The sequence below is a fragment of the Callithrix jacchus genome, chromosome 3 (genome assembly GCF_049354715.1).
Source record: "Callithrix jacchus isolate 240 chromosome 3, calJac240_pri, whole genome shotgun sequence".
Classification (NCBI taxonomy): Eukaryota; Metazoa; Chordata; class Mammalia; order Primates; family Cebidae; genus Callithrix; species Callithrix jacchus.
In genome coordinates, this window is record NC_133504.1 from 127,172,046 (window position 1) to 127,185,960 (window position 13,915).

The 13,915-nt window shown below is 40.3% G+C and overlaps 1 protein-coding gene, 2 non-coding genes and 1 pseudogene across 6 annotated transcripts in view; all 4 read right to left on the reverse strand.

Annotated features, from left to right (window-relative positions):
- The window catches only part of MOB1B (MOB kinase activator 1B), a 152,681-nt gene that overhangs the window by 114,689 nt on the left and 24,077 nt on the right, over nt 1-13,915 (reverse strand). The gene's annotated exons all lie outside the window — the stretch shown is intronic.
- Nucleotides 481-587, reverse strand: LOC118152464 (U6 spliceosomal RNA). The gene has a single exon (XR_004741226.1). It is a non-coding gene; the product is annotated as a U6 spliceosomal RNA (small nuclear RNA).
- LOC144581815 (ATP synthase peripheral stalk subunit b, mitochondrial pseudogene) lies at nt 3,421-4,450 on the reverse strand (annotated as a pseudogene).
- LOC118152529 (U6 spliceosomal RNA) lies at nt 8,974-9,084 on the reverse strand. Its single transcript, XR_004741286.1, has one exon. It is a non-coding gene; the product is annotated as a U6 spliceosomal RNA (small nuclear RNA).

A 13,915-nucleotide genomic window follows, 5' to 3' on the forward strand; every position in this document is an offset into this window, starting at 1 on the left:
GTTCGTTGCTGATCCACTCTAGTGACTGTTTCTTTTGCTGTGCAGAAGCTGTGGAGTTTCATTAGGTCACATTTGTCTATTTTGGCTTTTGTTGCCAATACTTTTGGTGTTTTGTTCATGAAGTCCTTGCCTACTCCTATGTCCTGGATAGTTTTGCCTAGATTTCCTTCTAGGGTTTTTATCGTGCCAGGTCTTATGTTTAAATCTTTAATCCATCTGGAGTTAATTTTAGTGTAAGGTGTCAGGAAGGGGTCCAGTTTCTGCTTTCTGCACATGGCTAGCCAGTTTTCCCAACACCATTTGTTAAACAGGGAATCCTTTCCCCATTGCTTGTTTTTGTCAGGTTTATCAAAGATTGTATAGTTGTAGATATGTTGTGTTGCCTCCGGTGCCTCTGTTTTGTTCCATTGGTCTATATCTCTGTTTTGGTACCAGTACCATGCTGTTTTGATTACTGTAGCCTTGTAGTATAGTTTGAAAAAACATATGGAACGCTTCACAAATTTGCATGTCATCCTTGCGCAGGGGCCATGCTAATCTTCTCTGTATCGTTCCAATTTTAGTATATGTGCTGCCGAAACGAGCACTAATCTTTTCATTTTTATTGAAGTTACTATTTCTTGACAGACATTTCATTTCAATAACTAATCAGCTTACTCTCCCAGAGACCTATTTTAACAAGCTAATTTTAACAAATGAAAAAGTTGCAGTATTTAGAGCTATAGTCATCTGTCATGTGTCCATCATAAATAGGTACATTTTATTCTGTCATAGAAGTTTTCCAAATACAATCAATGGGAGAGAGATGAAAATTGGTTGGCATGAACTTGCTAATTGTGAATATAGGGTAACTGACAAACCTAACCTAAGAAACACAACACTGCAGCAAAAGACAAATTTTGAATTTGTGGCTCTAAGTGGATCTGTTTTCTTGTCAGATAAAAGAATGAAATGACATCTATGGGTTCATGATTTTTCATTTCTTTCAAATGCAAAGCAGGCTGTGGGGTGGGACCCTTTCAGATGAACTCTGCTTTGTTGCATATCAGAAGAAAAGTATGTTCATCTCTAAGAATTAAAGGGCATGGACAACAAAATAAGTTCCCTATTTATTTATTACTAATGAGAACAATTATCCCCTTCCAGCTCCTCTTCTAGCTCATGATAATGTGCTTTTAGAGCACTGAGGGCTCCTTCTGAACATTCTTTCCTAAAGATGGGAGGTGATTGTTTCTTTCCTTCCTTCTCTTTACAGTCCCCTAAATCTAGAGTGTTTCTACCAATTTAGACTAGCTGTACCTCAGAAACTATCAGAGAAGAAGGCTGACAACCTGTCAGTGGTACTCTGTATATAGTACTATAGTAAAGAACATGTTTTAGGGTTAATTTATTATAGAGAAGGTGGAGGAGTTCTCTCCTATTTAAAGCCAAACTCTGGAACTGAGTTTTGATGCCTGTCCTTTTCCACCCTTCTGGGAAACCACACATCAATTATGCCTATTTCTCCTCATTACTTATTTCTCATCAACTGAACCCTTCTCAACGTCACTTCAACATGCTCTCAGCTCACCAAACTTAATCCAAACTAATCCAAACAAAGTAATACAAAATCCACATTTGACCTATATTTTTTTACGCCTTATCCCTTTCTGCATTTACAAAATCAAATTTTTATTTGTTTGCACTTCCATCTCCATTTCCTCACCTCTGCTTTATTCTGGTTTCTGCTATCTGATCCAAAAATAATGTCCTCCACAGGGCACTATTATTTCTAGTTTTGTTTGTTTGATTGTTTAAGATGGAGTTTTGCTCTTGTTGTTCAGGCTGGAGTGCAATGGTGCGATCTCAGCTCTTTGCAGCCTCCGCCTCCTAAGTTCAAATAATTCCCCTGCCTCAGCCTCCCAAGTAGCTCGGATTACAGGCATCCGCAACCATGCCTGGCTATTTTTTTGTATTTTTAGTAGGGATGGGGTTTGGCCATGTTTTCCAGGCTGGTCTCGAACTCCTGTTCTCAGGTAATCTGCCCACCTCAGCCTCCCAAAGGATTACAGGTGTGAGCCAATATGCCTGGCCTTAATTATTATTATTACTATTTTAGTAATAATAATTACTGGGCAAGGTCTCACTCTGTTGCCCAGGCTGGAGTGCAGTGGCATGATCTTGGCTCACTGCAACCTTCACCTCCTGGGCTCAGGTGATCCTCCCACCTCAGCCTTCCAAGTAGCTGAGACCACAGGCATATGCTGTCACTTGGCTAATTTTTGTATTTTTTGTAGAGACAGAGTTTCACCATGTTGTCCAGATTGGTCTCGAACTCCTGGGCTCAAGAAATCCACCTGCCTCAGCCTCCTAAAGTGCTGGGATTACAGGTGTGAGCGACCATGCCTGGCCCTCCCCAGGGCATTAAATGCTTGAGTACCTCAGTTCTGGTTTCCAGGCCTTTTTCTCTTCTTACTCTAAACTTGATCTTAGGAAATCTCGTCTAAACCAACAACTTCATTTATACTGACAACTCTCAAATCAATAATTCTAGGGCAGACTTCTTTGGTTTAACACAAATTGAATTTAACACAAATGGGGTTGGTTTGCTTCCATATCTATGTTTGTTCTAAACTTCCTGGAAATGAAAAGTAATCCCCATCCACTTCACCCAACTCCAAAGAAGAGTAAAACAATAAGAAACAAACAATTGAACCCCTTCAATCAAGCCCTAAGTCCTGTTGATTCTACCTCTGAAAAAAAAATCTCACAAATCTTTACTCTTCTCTTCATCTCCATCATAGTCAAAAATAGTCTCTCAATGTAAGTCTTTTGTCCAAGAGAGCCTTTTCACTTCCGTAATAATTAAATAACTAGCACTAAAGAAGGCTAAGTATGGCTATCTGGGCTTAAAACAATAATAACACCAGCCAGGCACAGTGGCTCAGGCCTGTAATCCCAGCACTTTGGGAGGCCGAGGTGGGCAGATCACGAGGTCAGGAGTTTGAGACCAACGTGGCTAACATGGTGAAACCCCGTCTCCACTAAAAATACAAAAGTTAGCTGGGCATGGTGGCGTGCACCTGTAATTTCAGCTACTAGGGAGGCTGAGGCATAAGAATCGCTTGAACCTGGGAGGCGGAGGTTGCAGTGAGCCAAGACTGAGCCACTGTACTCCAGCCTAGGTGAAAGAGTAAGACTGTCTCAAAAATAAATAAGGTAAAAATAATAAGAACACAACTTTTTCCATTCAGTTGTCACTTTATTGCAAGATGGTAGAATTAATTACAAATTTAAACTATAGCCTGGTAATCTTTAGTCAGGCAGCAAGTTTTTATAAAGGCAAACTGCTTATACAGAAGCGATCATGGAACAACTCAAATGCAGAGTAAGAAAGATGAGAACTATCTGACTGAGCAATAGAGATTTTGTTCTCTCACTATTTAAAACAAACTTTTCACTTTTAGGAGAGGTAAACCATAACTTCAGTAGACACCAATACAGAAAAATTTTGTCAAATAGACGAATTTCCATTTAGTCAGTCAACTGCTTCTAGCTGTCTCAATTGGAATAGGTACATTTACATAACTGGCTGTGCTTGAGCCTTCTTTGCCAGCCTTTAGGTTAGCAATGCACTTGGCAATTGTCTCCTTTTCCTGCTGTGCAGAGATGCTCTGCACCACATGCTTCTCCACCCAATTTATCATGTGCTCTTGTTTCTTTCAACGCATCATGTTCTGCACAGATATATGATAGTCCAAGCAATTCTTTACTTTTTTATATACTCTATGCAGTCGTTCCCAGTAAGCAACCTCCAAAGCTATGGCAGTGTTATGCCTCTGCACATCAAAAAGGTAATGGTGCTTCTGAACCAGTGCATGCTGTGCCTTCTACAATCAACTGCATCCTAGATTTCTTTGATGAAAGCCTGCTTCACCTTTTCTAGTTGGGCAAGTTTTTGCTCATTGAGTTTATCAGCAAATTCTGCAATGGAATGACCTTATTTTTTTTAACTCCATAGATAAATAAACCTACTACTGATAGGGTAGTGAAGGTCTCTTTGGTAATCACATATATTTCTTTGGATAAAGCATTCAAGATAAGCCAGTTCCAAGCACATAGGGTCCTGTTACACCAGTTTTAGGTTAAAGATATTGGAAGAATTCCTCAGGAATCAGTCCATGATTAACTTTTCCTCCATATTCAGGACGGGGGCAAGGTGTGGCTGCCCTATGTGAAAGGTCCTTGTTGATTGCAATACCCCTGGACCTAGGAAGGCTGCATTCTTCAGAGAGTGGGCCACTGTGGCAGCAGCAGAAAGTACCACCCAGGATGGCATGGTCAGCGAAGGTCCACATAGCAATCTTAGCGTCCCTGTGATCCTTGACAGGAGACTCTGTCAGGGCCCACAATTTTTTTTTTTTAGATGGAGTTTTGCTCTTGTTGCCCAGACTGGAGTGCAATGGTGTGATCTCAGTTCACTGTAATCTCCGCCTCCCAGGTTCAAGCAATTCTCCCAAAGTGCTGGGATTACAGGTGTAATCCCACCTCAGTCTCCCAAGTAGCTGGGATTACAGGCACCTGCCACCATGCCCGGCTAATTTTGTATTTTTAGAAGAGATGGGGTTTCACCATGTTGGTCAGGCTGGTCTCAAATTCCTGACCTCAGGTGATCCGCCCACCTCAGCTTCCTAAAGTGCTGGAATTACAGGTATGAGCCACCATGCCCAAACAATAACACAATTTTTAAAACCTGGTGTTTCATAAGTTAAATCTAGACATACCTATATAGGCATACGATGAAGACACTGCAGGTTTGGTTCCAGACCACTGCATTAAAGTGAATATTGCAATAAAGTGAATATCACAATAAAGTGAGCTACACACATTTTTTGTTTCCCAGCACATATTAAAGTTATGTTTATACTATACTGTGGCTTATTAAGTGTACAATAGCATATGTATAAAAAAGTACCTTCATTAAAAAATAGTTTATTGCTAAGAAATGCTAACAATTACCTGACCCTTCAGTGAGTCATAATCTTTTTTGCTGGTAGGGTCTTGTCTTGAGGTTCATGGCTGCTGACTGATCAGAATGGTGGTTACTGAAGGTTGGGGTGTGACAATTTCTTAAGATAGGGCAACAATGAAGTCAGCTACATTGATTCTTTTTCATTCATGAAATATCTGTCCTTTATGCCATGCTGTTTGATAGCATTTTACATACCAGGGAATTTCTTTCAAAATTGGAGTCAATCCTTTCAAACTCTACCACTGCTTTTTCAACTGAGTTTATGTAATATTCCATTTTTTCTGTTTATTTATTTGTATATGTAACAATCGAAATCCTTTATTGTCATTTCAACAATGTTCACAGCATCTTCACCAGAGGCTGTAGTTTATTGAAATAGAATCCTCCAAAAACCACTCTTTGCTCATCTTTAAGAAACTACTCACCCATTCAAGTTTGATCATGAGGTTGCAGCAATTCATTCACATCTTCAGGCTCCACTTCTAATTCTAGTTCTCTTGCTGTTTCCACCATCTTTGCAGTTACTTGCTTCACTAAAGACTTAATCCCTTCAAAATTTTCCATAAAGGTTTGGAATCAACTTCTTCCAAATTCCTGCTAATATTGATATTTTGACCTCCTCCCATGAATCACAAATGTTGCTAAAGGCACCTAGATTGTGGATCCTTTCCGGAAGGTTTTTAATGTACTTTGCACAGATCCATCAGAGGAATCACTGTTTATAGTATTTAAGATGTATTTCTTAAATACTAAGACTTGAAAATCTAAATTACTCCTTGATCCATGAGCTGTAGAATAAGTATTGTGTTAGCAGGCATGAAAACAACATTCATCTCCTTGTACATCTCCATTAGAGCTGTTGGGTAACCAGGTGAATTGTTAAGGAGCAGTAACATTTGGAAAGAAAATTTTTTTCCTGAGCAACAGATTTCAACAGTGGGCTTAAAATATTCAGTAAGCCATGCTATAAACAGATGTGCTGTCATTCAATCTTTGCAGCTCAATTTATAGAGCACAGGCAGAATACATTTAACATAATTCTTCACAGCCCTAGGATTTTCAGAATGGTAATTAAACATTGGCTTCAACTTAAAATGACCAGCTGCATTAGCCCCTAACAAGAGAGTCAGCATGCCCTTGGAAGCTTTGAAGTCAGGCAGTAACTTCTCATTTCTAGCAATGAAAGTCCTGATGTTATCTGCTTCCCATATAAGACTGTTTCATCTACAGTGAAAATCTGTTTAGTGGGTTCATCTTCATTGATTATGTTAAATCTTCTGGATAACTTGCTACAGCTTCCCATCAGCACTTGCTGCTTAACCTTGCACTTTCACATGATGGAGACAGCTTCCTTCCTTAAGCCTCATGAACCAAACTGTGCCTAGCTTCAAACTTTTCCTCTGCAGCTTTCCAATCTCTCTTAGCCTTTATAGAATTGAAGAGAGTTAGGGCCTTCCTCTGGATTAGGCTTTGGCTTAAGGGAATGTTGTAACTGGTTTGTTCTTCTATCCAGCCCACTCAAACTTTCCCCATATCAACAATAAAGCTGTTTTGCTTTTTTTTTTTTTAAATCATTCGTATGTTTACTGGATAACCCTTCTTTTTTCTTTTGAGATGGAGTTTCAGTCTTGTTGTGACTGGAGTGCAGTGGCACGATCTCAGGTCAATGCAACCTCTGCCTCCCAGGTTCATGCAATTCTCCTGTCTCAACCTACCAAGTAGCAGGAATTACAGGTGCTTGCCAATATGCCCATTTTTTTTTTTTTTTTTTTTGGTATTTTTAGTAGAGATGGGGTTTCATCATGTTGGCGAGGCTGGTCTTGAACTCCTGACTTCGTGATCCACCCTCCTTGGCTTCCCAAAGTGCTAGAATTACAGGCGTGAGCCACTATGCTCAGCCTGGAGTATCACGTCTAATTTTCTTCAAGAACTTTACCTTTGTATTCATAACTTGGCTAACTGATGCAAGAGGCTTAGCTTTCAGCCTGTCTCAGCTTTTGACATGCCCCCTTCCTCATTAAGCTTAATTATTTCTAGCTTTTGCTTTAAAGTAAGAGATGTATGATTCTTCCTTTCATTTGAACATTTAGAGACCACTGGCCTAATTTCAATATCACTGTATTGTAGGAAATAAGGAGGCTTGAGGAGAGGGCGACAGAGAAGTGGCCAAAGGAGCAGTCAGAACACACATTAATTTTTACTGAAGGAGTGACACAAAATAAAATGAGGTATGCCTGTATTTAAACAATACTTCGACATTTAATGTCAAAACATTATATCCTTGAATTCATAGGGCACAGCACAGTGCCTGGAACACAGAAAGCACTTAATAAATGTTTGTTAGATAAATGAATAATTGTTCAAAGTTAGTTTCTTTTCTCCTTTATACTCTATGTAAACTCCTCTGAGTAAAAATTAAAGCTTTTTGTTTTAATATCTTTTTTTTTTTTTTTTTTTTTTTGAGACGAAGTTTCGCTCTTGTTACCCAGGCTGGATTGCAATGGCGCGATCTCGGCTCACTGCAACCTCCGCCTCCTGGGTTCAGGCAATTCTCCTGCCTCAGCCTCCTGAGTAGCTGGGATTACAGGCACACGCCACCACGCCCAGCTAATTTTTTGTATTTTTAGTAGAGACGGGGTTTCACCATATTGACCAGGTTGGTCTCAATCTCTTGACCTCATGATCCGCCCACCTCAGCCTCCCAAAGTGCTGGGATTACAGGCTTGAGCCACCGCGCCCGGCCGTGTTACTTCTTTAAAAAGTGAAAAGTACAACAAATTTAAAGATCTTAATTGTTTTTGTGTGTGTGTTTGTGATTCATTCTATAAAACCAAACTTTTTTGCTCCAATGAGCTGAGCAAAGGAGTTTGGTTTTATAGAGAGAAATAAGCTGAAGGGGCCGGGTGTGGTGGCTCATGCCTGTATCCCCAGCACTTTGGGAGGCCAGGGAGGGTGGATCACTTGAGTCAGAAGTTCGAGATCAGCCTGGCCAACATGATGAAACCCCATCTTTACTAAAAATGAAAAAACTAGCTGGGTGTGGTGGCATGTCTCTGTAATCCCAGCTACTTGAAAAGCTGAAGCAGCAGAATCACTTGAATCAGGAAGTGGAGGCTGCAGTGAGCCAAGATTGTGGCACTGCACTCCAGCCTGAGTGACAGAGTGAGACTCCGCCTCAAAAAAAAAAAAAGAAAAAGGTCTGAGGAAAGCAGAAACAGAACAAAAAGCAGATTGGTCATTTCAAAGCTACTTTCCCTCTAAAGGTTAAGGCAAAGGGGACTTCATCATGCAAGATAAAACAACTTTTTTGGCTAGGCGCAGTGGCTCATGCCTGCAATCCCACCATTTTCGGAGACTGAGGCCAGTGGATCACCTGAGGCGGGGAGTTTGAGACCAGCCTGACCAACATGAAGAAACCCCATCTCTACTAAAAATACAAAGTTAGCTGAGCATGGTGGTGCATGCCTGTAACCCCAGCTACTCAGGAGGCTGAGGCAGGAGGAGGCATAGGTTGCAGTGAGCCAAGATATCGCCATTGCACTCCAGCCTGGGCAACAAGAGTGAAACTCTGTCTCAAAAAAAAAAAAAAAAAAAAAAAAAAGACCTTTTGAGAGGCTACTGTGTACCAGGAAGACTTATCATCATCCTCCTGATTGTGACCATCAAGAGGATAATACCAAGAATTTGGAAAATGCTTCTTACCCAGAGTCCCCATGAACTAAAGCAACTAAAATCAAACAGATCTAAAAATGAGCCAGATGAAGAGTCTACCTGTTTTAACCAAGTAGGTGTTAATTTTTAATAACCGAGTCTCTACAATACCTGATATATTTACCTGTGTGCAACAAGAAGTGTCAGCAACTACATAGACTCCTTTCTGTTCAGCTAGTAGGTAATCTAGCATCCCATGACTAAGATAAATTAAGGCAGGAAGTGAGAACAAGTGGATATGGAAGACTTTTTTTAACATGGAATATTTCACAAATTTGCATGTCATCCTTGTACAGGGGCCATGCCAACCTTCTCTGCATCGTTCCAATTTTCTTAGTATACGTGCTGCTGAAGCTGAGCACTAGAAGTTTTACTTTATAAAACAGACCAAGAGTACAATTTGAACAATAGTTGCATCAGGGATGTTGCTAAAGTTACCCACTGGGTGGACTACAGGATTCCTTAGATCATGTACAGATTTAGTTTGGTGGGACAGGTTCAACTTTTTTTTTTTTTTGAGAGAGTCTCTTTCTCTCATCCAGGCTGGAGTGCAGTGGCTTGATCTCAGCGTACTGCCACCTCCACCTCCGAGGTTCAAGTGATTCTCCTGCCTCAGCCTCCTGAGCAGGGATTACAGACACGTGTCACCATGCCTAGCTAATTTTTGTATTTTTAGTAGAGACAGTATTTCACCATGTTGGTCCATGCTGGTCTCTTAACTCCTGACCTCAAGTGATCCACCCACCTACTTCCGTCTCCCAAAGTGCTGGGATTATAAGTGTCAGCCACCATGCCCAGCCCCAGATTCAACATTTTACCAACTTACCTGCAGAAGCTACTGATTATGAAATTCTATCTATAGCATTATTCTGTCAAGCCAAAACGGTAGGCATAAACAAGGAAAAAATGAGAGGGATAAGAGTCTCATTATAATAGAGAGTCTTGTTCCACTATCATAGAAAAGGCTGTCTACAACATGAAGTCATCAATTTCCCATCTTTTTTTTTTGAGGTGGAGTCTTGCTCTGTTGCCCAGGCTGAAGTGCAGTGGCACGATCTCAGCTCACTGCAACTCTACCTCTGGGGTTCAAGCAATTCTCCTGCCTCAGCCTTCTGAGTAGTTGGGACTACAGGTATGCGCCACCATGCCTCGCAAATTTTTTTGTAGTTTTGGTAGAGATGGGATTTCACCATGTTGGCCAGGCTGGTCTCAAACTCCTGAACTCAAGTGATTTGCCTGTCTTAGCCTCCTAGAGTTCTGAGACTACAGGTGTAGCCACCATGCCTGGCCCAACTTCTCATCTTGACTTGCGGTTTGATTGTCTCTGGTTATGGCATCAGGCATTTTAGGGAAATCTCCATGTGGCCCACACATCAATAATGAGACTTGTCCTTTGAAATTAACATTGAGTTGTGCATTTTCAGCTTATAGGGTTTCAGGAATAGATTCATTATTTTTGTTGTTGTTGTTTTTGTTTTTTGTTTTTTTAGTAGAGATGGGGTTTTGCCATGTTGACCAGGCTGGTCTGGAACTCCTGACATTGTGATCTGCCTGCCTTGGCCTCCAAAAGTGCAGGAATTACTGGCATGAGCTACTGTGCCTGGTAGTAGTTCTTTTTTTTTTTTAAAAAAAAAAAAAAAAGAAGTGAAGAAGAGGAAGAAAAAGAGGGAGAGAGAACGGGAATGTAGCTTTATTCTAAAAATGGGTATTAATAATGGCTGATCAATATTTTGTATATTTAAGGTGGGGAATGTATATTTTGTGTATTTAAAGTGGAGAGCTCTATAAATATTTATTGAGTTTACTTGTTCCAGATCTGAGTTCAAGTCCTGGATATCCTTATTAATTTTCTGTCTCGCTGAGTCTAAATCTCTTTATGAGTCTTATGCATCTGGGTGTTAGGATCGTTAGCTCTTATTGTTGCATTGATCCTTTTACCACTATATCTTTGTTGCTTTGAAATCTATTTTATCAGATGCAAGAATTGCAACTCCTGCTTTTTATTTATTTATTTATTTTTGCTCTTCATTTGATTGGTAAATCTTTCTCCATCACTTTGTTTTAAGTCTTTGTGTATCTTTGGATGTGAAGTGATGTAGTGATCTGGATGTAGCATACCGTCAGGTTTTGGCTGTATCTTTTGATTAGGGGATATAGTCAACTTAAATTTAGGATTACTGCCATTTGATGTTAACTGGCTATTTTATCCATTCGTTGATGTAGTTCTTATTTTTAGTTAGAGAGTTGTAGCCAGATATTGAAGGACACTAGAAGAATTCAGAATCTAGTCTAGTCTACAGGTAGATAATAAAAACTTGAGAACAATGAACAGGGGTATAATCAAATAACAGGTATACTCTAGCTTTTCTCAGAAACATAGTTTTTCTCTCAATAGCAGTGGTCCCAATTTTTCCATAGACCAGGGTGGGGATGGAGGGGATAGTTTCTGAATGAAACTGTAAACTGTTCTACTTCAGATCATCAGGCATTAGATTCCATGAGCACAAAACCTAGATCCCACGCATGTGAAGTTCACAATAGGGTTCCCACTTCTATGAGTTTTTGTGGTTTTTTTTGAGACAGAGTCTCACTCTGTCACCCAAGCTGAAGTGCAGAGGTGCAATCTTGGCTCACTGCAACCTCTGCCTCCCAGGTTCAAGCAATTCTCATGCCTCAGCCTCCTAAATCGCTGAGATTATAGGTGTGTGCCCCCACAACCAGCTAATTTTTTGCATTTTTAGTAAAGACAAGTTTTTACCATGTTGGCCAAGTTGGTCTTGAACTCCTGACCTCAAGTGATCCATCAACCATGGCATTCCAAAGTGCTGGGATTATAGGTGTGAACCATGGCACCTGGCCTCCTATGAGAATTTAATCCAGCTGCTGATTGACAGGAGGCGGAGATCAGGCAGTAATGCTTGCTTGTCTGCTGCTCACTTCCTGCTGTGTGGCCTGGTTCCTAACAGGGGAACTGGATATTGGGGACACCTGCTCTACAGTCACCCCTATTTCTACCAAAGATAACCAGAGTAAAACTAATTTGTTTGCAAAATAAGTTTGGCCTCATCAAACTTGGGCTGTTTGTTTACACAAGTACAGCAAGAATAATAATTGACCACATAGTCTCTATTAAGGGTTGCCTTGCTGGAACTTTTGATAGGAAATAAAATCCATCAGATTGGATTATTAACAAACGCTTGAGGTTATGAAGCCAAACCAAAGCATACTTCAGACCTTGTCTACAGTACCTATAGACTCATTCTATGTACTTGTCAAATATGGTATTCCAGTATAAAACATAACTAATATTTCCAATTTTATCCTGAGAAAAGAGCAGATTCTTATTGAACTTAACTATGAAAGTAACATAAAAATAACAATATTTCCATAAAAATAAGAATTTTCATGCATATTCTAAATTCTGGAGGGACAGGTAGGTACTGAAAGTTAATGTTTCAATTTTTGTTCACAAAAGTATACTTTGCCAAATTGCTGTAAGTTATAGATAGCCTAAAAGAAAGAGTTGTCTTAAATCTGGAACACAAAAAACCTGCAATATTTCAAATAAAAATGCTGTTAAAACCCATAATTTTTCTTCATCAGTTTATTCAATCCCATGTAATTAATTTTTGTTCTGCTTGATTTTGGTTAGCAGCTCAAGAACCCATTAGTTTCTTCATCAGGGTTCTGGAAATTTCTAGCCATTCTGGTAGTATGATCTTTTTCTTTTTTTCTTTGTACTTTAGGTTCTGGGGTACATGTGCAGATTATGCAGGGTTGTTGAATAGGTACATACATAGCAATGTGGTTTGCTGCCTCCATCTCCCCGTCACCTATATCTGGCATTTCTCCCCATGTTATCCCTCCTCAACCTCCCTCCTGCTGTCTCTCTCCTAGTCGTCCCCAACAGACTCCAGTCTGTGATGCTCCCCTCCCTGTGTCCATGTGTTCTCATTGTTCAACATCTGCCTATGAGTGAGAACATGTGGTGTCTGATTTTGTGTTCTTGCATCAGTTTGCTGAGAATGATGGTTTCCAGATTTATCCATGTCCCTACAAAGGACACAAACTCATCGTTTTTTTATGGCTGCATAGTATTCCGTGGTATATATGTGCCACATTTTCCTTGTCCAGTCTATCATTGATGGGCACTAGGGTTGGTTCCAGGTCTTTGCTATTGTAAACAGTGCTGCAATGAACATATGCGTCTATATGTCTTTGTAATAGAATGATTTATAATCATTTGGATATATACCCAGTAATGGGATTGCTGGATCAAATGGAATTTCTATTTCTAGATCCTTGAGGAATCGCCGCACTGTCTTCCACAATGGTTGAAGTAATTTCTACTCCCACCAACAGGGTAAAAGTGTTCCTATTTCTCTACATCCTCTCTTGCATCTGTTGTCTCCAGATTTTTTAATGATCGCCAGTGAGACGGTATCTCAATGTAGTTTTGATTTGCATTTCTCTAATGACCAGTGATGATAAGCATTTTTTCATATGTTTCTTGGCCTCATAAATGTCTTCTTTTGAAAAGTATCTGTTCAGGCCGGGCGCAGTGGCTCAAGCCTGTAATCCCAGCACTTTGGGGGGCCAAGGCGGGTGGATCACGAGGTCAAGAGATTGAGACCAACCTGGTCAATATGGTGAAACACCGTCTCTACTAAAAATACAAAAAATTAGCTGGGCATGGTGGCGCGTGCCTGTAATCCCAGCTACTCAGGAGGCTGAGGCAGGAGAATTGCCTGAACCCAGGAGGTGGAGGTTGCAGTGAGCTGAGATCGCGCCATTGCACTCCAGCCTGGGTAACAAGAGCGAAACTCTGTCTTAAAAAAAAGAAAAAAGGAAAAAAAGAAAAGTATCTGTTCATATCCTTTGTCCACTTTTTGATGGGTTTGTTTTTTTCTTGTAAATCTGCTTTAGTTCTTTGTAGATTTTGGATATTGGCCCTTTGTCAGATGGGTAGATTGCAAAAATATTTTCCCATTCTTTTGGTTGCCAGTTCACTCTAATTGAGGAAGGAGATCCAAGCATCTAGGATCACCTCCCCCTTGACTTCCACACTGCATTTCAATAGAAAAAACGCTAGCCAACTGGTGCCTCCTCAATCACCTTCCTATAAATAGCAAGCATGGTTTGGGGGACTCTCTCTGGAAGACATTGTTTTTGCTTAAACAAAATCAAATCCCC